This window comes from Phyllostomus hastatus, unplaced genomic scaffold (genome assembly GCF_019186645.2).
Source record: "Phyllostomus hastatus isolate PE091 unplaced genomic scaffold, TTU_PhHast_1.1 phas_scaffold_200, whole genome shotgun sequence".
NCBI lineage: Eukaryota > Metazoa > Chordata > Mammalia > Chiroptera > Phyllostomidae > Phyllostomus > Phyllostomus hastatus.
The window spans coordinates 3,235,268-3,243,481 of NW_025334016.1; the positions used below are offsets into that span (position 1 = coordinate 3,235,268).

At 39.4% G+C, this 8,214-nt stretch overlaps 1 pseudogene; it reads right to left on the bottom strand.

Moving 5' to 3' along the window:
* Positions 1–7,470: 7,470 nt before the first annotated feature.
* LOC123832653 lies at positions 7,471–7,998 on the bottom strand (annotated as a pseudogene).
* Positions 7,999–8,214: the final 216 nt, after the last annotated feature.

Consider the following 8,214-nt stretch of genomic DNA (forward strand, 5'->3'; position numbering starts at 1 on the left):
CTTTCAGGCTATTCCTGAGAGACCCTGGCTAACAAGTAACATTTAGGAGTACCTACTATATATACTACAGGCAACATGGTAAATGTGCACATTAGTAATTTCATTTAAATTTAATCTTCATAACCACCATGATAGTTAAGTACTATTATTATTCTGAATTAACAGATGAGGAAACTGAAAGGTTAAGTAACTTTTTCAAGGCTATATGACCAGTAGGTGTCAATGCCAGGAATGCAAATAAGGCTTCAGAGCCATCTCAGTCAACCACTTTGCTATGCTTCTACCAAAACTGCTAAATAGAAGGCAAACATCTAAGATGGCCCCCATGATACATGCCTCCTAATACTCAAACCCATATGTAATTCTCTCCCCTTGAGTGTGAATTGGAACTATTGATTTGTCTCTAACAAATAGAATATGGCAAAAGTCATGAGATAACACTTCCATGATTAGTTATATAAGACTGACTTCCCTCTTGCTAGCAGATCTTCTTACTGGCTTTGATGAAACAAGCTGCTATGTTAGAGAGGAAATGTGGCAAGGAATTTAGAGTGACCTCCAGTCAAGGGCCAACAAGTAACTGAGGCCTTCAGTCCAAACACCTCCAAGAAACTGAACCCTGCCAGCAGCCGTGAGAATAAGCTTGGAAGTTAGTACTTTCCTACTGACCATAGCCATAGCCTATATTTTGATTGCATCTCATGAGAGATCTTGAGCCAGAGTACTCAGCTAAGCTGTGCCTAGATTCCTGATTCACAGAACCTGGAGATAATTAATGTGCGGTATTTAAAAAAAAAACTGCTGCCTAAAAAGCAGAGAAGGAGTCAGTCATTATTCTGTATAACACTTGCAACTTCTGGCTCAATGACTTACCAATAGAAATGCTAACCAATAATCTATTACTTCTGCCAATTTTTGTAGTCCAATAAACTTAGCTAGGATTTTGGCAATACTGCTCAAAAAGCATTAATTTTCTAGTGTGATTGGTACTTGGTGCTCTTAAAACCAAGTAAACAGCACATGAATTATGAGCAAGGATTAGGTAAAGAATTTTTTAAATGCATTCAAAATAAGCCTTTGCTTTAATGCATGTTTCAATCAATTAATCAATCAAGAAATGACAATGCAAATCAGGCACCAGCTGTCTTATTGTGCAATGATAAGCAAAGTTATGCTCAGTGCCTCCCAGTCATCATTGTGTTTTCCCGCATGTGCCTCTTTGTGTCCCTGCATCTCCACCCACATATTGCATAGTTGTCATATAAATGAACATCAGCCAAGGATGCTTTCTCCAACTCTTTATTCCTCTTGTTGACATGGGATCGCAGAATAAAACTCAGGAAAGAGAGATAACTGAAAAATATGCAGCCCTCCAAGATCCATAGCCAAAAAATAAAAGATAATGATGGAATGAATAACACTGAGCCACAGTTACAGTTAGCCCCAATGATAGTAAGAGCGAAAAAGTCCAGAAGATAAAGGCAATTGTATCATGACCCACAGGGAAAAATTCACACCTTCTCCAACCTTTTCAAACAGTACTTGGCAATAACTGTCCTTATTTGTCTTCATTTGTTCTCATTTTAGCACTAAAATCCTGTTTTCCACAAAATAGCTCATTCCCTGGCAAATTACCCTAAATACTTCAACTTGTGTTTTTCAATAGCAAGGGTATTCTCCTATCTAGTTACCATGAAATTATTTAAATTGGGAAATTTAACAGTGATACAACACCATTATCCAATATACAGTCCATATTAAAATTTTATAAATTGTCTCAATGTCTTTTATAGCCACCTCCCACACCTATGAAGGTCCAATCTAGGATCATGAATTTAGTTGTCATGATTTTTAGTGTTCTTTAACCTGGCACAATTCCTCAGTCTTTCTCTGCCTTTCTTGACCTTTACACATTAAAGAATTACAGGCCAGTTATTTTTTAGAATGCCCTTCAATTTGAATCTGTCTGATGTTTTTTCATTATCAGATTCAGGGCATGAATTTTTAGCAGGAATATGTATTTCATTTTAAATCTCAGAATAGCTGCCTCTACCCACATGTCCCCCACTTTGCCCTGACACCTTGCACAGCTGTGGGAACTTTGAGGTCTTCTGGTGAAATCAAAAGTTTTTCTGCTTCCTCTTATGATCCCTAATTTAGCCACCAGACTTTCTAAAATACTGAGGAGAATGTCTGCTTCTTTGGAAATTTATTCTCAGGTGAAACATGGCAATTCAAAACTCTTTCCTAATGTGTGCCTCTCCCACGCTCCCATGGATTAGTGCATGCTTCATTATTATTATGCAGAATAAATTATTAATAAAGGTGGGTAGATGACTCGTGGAGGTAAACAGCATGACCTGAATCTAGTAAAAACATTTCCTTCTTCTAAATAAGTAACATTTTTAACCCAACCCTTGTAAGACTGTATATCTTTTCTGTTGAGATCTACCCTGCCTGGTCTCAGGAAACTGTAACCACCCATGGCTAAGGCTGAGTAAGAGGCCTCTGAACCAGGAGACACTAAGGAGACAAAACTTATTTCCCTGGCATGAACACTGCCTGTTCTATTGTCTGGCCCCCAATGCTTGATCAGTTAGCCAATGACGGGTAAGATTTCCCACGGGGGGGAATTGCCTAAGAGAGGCATGATCATGTGGAGGCCTCAGGGACTGACTTGGGGGGCTGTAGAAATGAAGGGGTGATCGACATCAACCCCTGCCCCCTCAGCTTTGCCAAAGCCTGAGTTGTGGAGAAATCCAAGTCTCCTGGCTGCTTTTGTCTCCTCCGCCCAACTCAGGCCTGCGGAAATAACAGGAGCACTGCAGTCCATACCAAAGTTGGCGGACCCCTGGGGTAATCAGGCCTAGGACATAGAATATGAAAGATCCTGTAAGATCTGCTTGCTGGAGGATGCCCTTTAATTAGAATATGAAGGCACAGGCAGGAAACGAAACTAACTTTCTAAGTCCCATAGTCTTTTTAAATGATAAAACCCCAAAATCTCAGCCCAGAATCCCAGCGGGAGATCTGCCACCCCTTTGAAAGGCTAAACTACTTGTTTTACCTTCCCTGTCAGACTGTAATTCACAAACTGTATCTGTATTCAAAAATAAAAGCCTGCTCGGGCGGGAGAACAGCGCATTCTCCACTAGAGAAAGTGGCCGTTTCGTCCCTATTTCTCCACAGGACTCAGTTGTCTGTGTGTATGTTTTTCTCATGTTTCCATGAGCATCTGCAGTGATGGATACTGCTGGCCGGTATCTGTCTCACTTTCCAGAGAAGGAGAGTCAACTACATAGTAATCAAAAACTAAGAGCTTTAAACAGGTGCTACAGTAAAGAAGTTCAAGGCCTCAGTGATGCCTGGAGTTTTGACTGTGCCTACTCAGTCCCTGATCCTTCATACTGACATATCCAAGGTTACCACAAAGTGGAAGGAGGAAGATGTGTGGGTGAAAAAAGTGGGAGGAGAAGATTACCAAAAACTGGAAACTATGCAAAGAGCAGCAGCCAGCAGTTTTAATTAGTTTTAGCTCTGCAGTGATTCCTTGTGTGGCTGGTCCTTCCTGAGAGGTTAAAATGCTGTCATGCCTGCATTTAGCAGTGTAGTAAATAAAACAATTAATTACAGGTCCTAAATAAGGTAGCTATATTTATTTGGCTGAAGAGTGGTCCTCCTTCATTTTCTTTTTTCCTCTTCTAGTCACTGATCATCACATCCAGGAAGTGAGGAAATTAGTACATTTCATTTCTACATATATAGACTATTTAGAGGGAGGAATAATCATTAAAAAAGATTCTATAATCTAAAGTTATCCATTTTCCTGAAACTGAGAAGCAAGCTTATTTTGAGATGTTACTATCTTAGCTCTCTACTAAGCTCTGCTGGATATAGTCACTTGATAAAAATAGCTAACAATTATGCATTTACCATGTGCTAGGCCATGACTTAGGGATTTTACATGGCTTATCCCATTTAATCCTTCCTAAAATTTATGAATTAGATAGTGTCATGATTATGTCATTTTTTTCAGATGAGGAAGGTGAGATCAAAAGAGGTGAAGATGGGAGGTGGGGATGGCTGGGGTGGGGGGTACCAGTGGGGGAAAATGGAGACAACTGTACTTGAACAACAACAACAACAAAAAGGCAGAGACTGAACTAAGATGAGTTAGCATAGAGGCAGGATTTGAACACAGGCAGTCTAGCCAAGAGCATGTTACTCAACCACTGTACTATTTACCTTCCAGACTCCAACTTGCTTACAGTCTAGTGAGGACTATGAGTTAACTAAAAGAAGACAAATCTATGCCATATGACTGAGTTGCATTGGTCAGGGAAGATTTCACAAAAGGCGGATTGAAACTGTGCTGAAAAGTAGACTGAGTTTGATTTGGTGAAGAGGGGTATAAAGGGCCTTCCTGCTGAGGGAAACCATGTAAAATTGCAAGAGCAGCAAACTGAGTGCTTTGGCTATGGCAAGAGAGCTCCTGCAGTCTTCCATAGGAGAGCTTCGTCTCCTAGGCCTCACATTCTATAAAAGAGGAAAAAATTCCACTATAGTTCCTAACAGGGGTGTACAGGAGTTAATGTAAACTCTGAGAGCCTGATGTCTATTGTTACACATTAGCAATAGTACAGTCACTCCTATGACAAGGCAATATAGCCTGCCGTACCCTGCCCATTTCCCTTGGGCCACCAGCATTACCCTAGGTGCCAGTTTTCACTGGGTTAGCAGATGAGGCTAAGTCTGACTCTGACCAGCCCAGCTTGTCAGAGTCAGACAAGCTCTGTTTCTGCTCTGTTTCAGCTTCTCTTCCTGGAATTGGATGGTTGAGTTTAATTCAGGATGTGGCAATAGGAAGTCCTAAGACATTCTCCAATTTGGTTTTACCACCAATAAAGCTATATTTATTTCCACCTGGCTTCTTGTGTCTGTTCTAATTAATTTGAACTTGGGTGAAAGGAAAGGTGATCAGGTTGTATCCCCCAAAACTTTCAACAATAAGGAATAGAAAATTTAATTAAAAGGTAGATTAGACACAGTAGACCAAGAAGAGCTTTGAAGGCTGGTACAAGGAATTTAGTCGTAGTCTACAGGAATTGTTTATTGTAGCTGTCTGTGCAAGTACACACACACAGTGGTTATCCATAGAGAAAAGCATTATGGGACTTGTTTCCAAATTAATCTCTAGAATTTTAATATCATCAAATCCTCATTTGTCTACAGATGATTTTGCCAGGAACCTTAAGTCATTTTTAAATCCAAACTAATATTCTATACACATACCTTTGAGTCAGTATTGTCTGCTCAGCAAGTTGCTGTTTTTCAAGAATTATTTGATGACCAAAGACCATTTCAGCCTATTTGGGAGACTTTAATTAAACTCTCTCCTACAGCTCAATTTTTGACATTAAAAAACACTAATAAGTAATGGTTTGACAAATATAATGTCATTTTTTTAAAACAAATGTTTGCATCTTTCCCAAATAATCAACCTCAAATTATAGTTTTTCAATTGATTTCATTGTATTAGGTGATTTTTTCTCCTTAATTTATATGTTTATATTTGAGTGCTATTTTAAAATGATTTTTATTTTAAGCATATATTTTAAGTACAGACATCTGAGTTTTAATCCAAATCTGAAAATTGTTAACTGCTTCCTTATGTCTCTCACTGCCAACTGCCAGACAATGTACAAATGTTTTCTTAGGAATAATTTTTCCACCATATTCTTTTTTATTATCAAATGATTTTGTGTGAAAACAGGAAGATAAGGTTTTCTCCTTAACTGAGCAAAAAAGTTGCCCCAATCTCTGTAAAATATTCTTCCTCATCCCTGTAGGATAAAAAGAAATAATAATAGCATGCCTTTTTGGATAATAACATAATAACATGCTCCAGAAAAGAAAGTTGCTATAAGAAAATAATTGATTTTTCCCACTTCTCCAGTTTTAGAACAAAGTTATAACTTCAGATTTTCAAAATACAAGGAAAACACAAGCAGTTACTAAATTGCTATATGGGGGACATAAATATATGAACTTAGTAGAAAACAACTCACCGGAAAAATGAAACACATTTTTAAAGGAATGCTAAATTTGACTGCTTCTCTTCTTGGCTTCTAGAATTTAACCTCCATCTGACCCATTTCCATTCTAATCACTTCGGAACTTATTGCATCATTAAAGTTGTCTTCTTTTTCCTTTAAAATAAACCTCAGAGCCACTTTTCAGTCTGCATTTTAAAGTATACTTTATCTATTTATGCACCACCTTGTTCCAGAAAGGTTTTAAGGTGGCTTAAAATAATGTATAAAATATACCAAGAAATTAGAAACAGAAGAACCAAGAATGAAGCTTATATAAAAACACTTATATGATCCTTCTCTTTTACTCTGGGTGGACCACAAATTTAGCTCGAAGGTTTCTAGCAGACAGTCAGAAAAAAAAGGAAAGTTAATTAATTACATCATTTACAGTGTCCATAAAACAAAAACAAAAACAAACCAATTACCTAAGAGAAGCAGTGTTATTCTTAATATTAAGAACAGAAAGAAATTTCTCTTGAGAGGCTCCATAAAAAAGTCAGTGTATGATGCAATAATCACCATTCTCAACAGCAACCTAGTAGTAGCAAAGATGAATTTCACAGGGCTTTTTCTTATTGTATTATTCAATAGGAAGATAGCATCACACCAACTTGGAAATCAGGGAAAACAATTTAATCATGAGTTTGGGAGTGAGGGGGTGGAAACAATATGATATTGGTCAAGGTACTCAGCACTTGGCTCTGTGAAAGCAAAACCAAAGAAAAATTTTGGAACAGCAGAGTTTAATCCAGTACCCAGAAAGGTTTCAGAGAGATTATGAAAACACTCAAATTATATACAACATTTAGTGAATAACTGCATTTGTGTTTCTTGACAGAGAAAGCATAGTTTTTTTTAAAGATTTTATTTATTCATTTTTAGAGAGAGGGGTAGTGAAGGAGAGCAGGAGAAAAATACTGATGTGTGGTTGCCTCTCACATATCCCCTACTGGGAACCTGGCCTGCAACCCAGGCATGTGCCCTGACTGGGAATCAAACTGGTGACACTTTAGTTTGCAGGCCAGCACTCAGTCCACTGAGCCACACCAGCCAGAGCAAGAAAGCATAGTTCCTCAGCATACACAGGTGATTCACACAAGTTAAACAATTTCTTTAGAAAGCCTAGAGAATTAAACACTACAAACTCTTCATGCTATTTTGCATATTATCCCTCCCCACCACACACCCCCCTCTAGCTTTTTTTCCCCCTCTGCAAAAAAAAAAATATTTTTCTGGATTCCACTTGATCTCATGGCTTGGGTGGGGGTTTCGAGGTGGTTAATATGTTGCCTCCTGGCTGGAGAAAGAGGCTCAGTCAGAACTCAATGGCAGGGGAAAGCAGAAGGGTCCCTCAAAGGCTGCTGGGCTGCAGAGGCTATTCATGCCTGCGGGTAAGTCTTTTGAAGAGATATTTGCTCAGCATGCCCTGGGGGCTGTCCAGCTTGTAGAGGTTGGTCAGGTGGTCGCCCATCTTCTCGATGAGTTTCACTTCATCCTCTAAGAAGCAGCTCTCTAGAAAGTCAGAGTGATGGTGGTCTGTGTTGGCAGATCCCAGGGCATGCAGATCCAAAAGGGCCTGGCTTAGGTTCTCCTCTAGGACCTTAGCAGCTTCCATGGCATCCACACTGCCACTCTACCCATCTTGGAACTGCTTCCTCCCTTTCTAGGTGAGGGAACAGCCACTCCACTGGATTTGTATCTTTGAGAGAACCTTGGCATCTTTGTGCTTTTCCTTAGCCAATTCCTGGAAGAAGTGTCCTATGCTTTCCAGAGCCACCTCATCACCTTCAAAATAGAAGCTCATAGAGAGGTAGGTGTGAGAGGCTGTCAGATGCAGGTTAACCAGGTGGTTGATGGCACCCTCCACCTCAGCAGAATAATTCTGGTGGAGGTTGGAGCTCATAATTAGTGATGGGGAGCTAACTGGAAAATACGGTGGTAGCTGCTCTCAGAAGCAGGAGATAGCTAATATGTATGGTACCAGAAGTTGCAAAGGAAGGGAGAACTTAGAACGTGGTGAGAGGCAGTGCCACTTCCTCCCACTAGATAGAAGGAGAGAAGGCAGGGATGGCAGTAACATTTGTTCCATTTAAACATAACCAATGACAGGTTTGGGGGC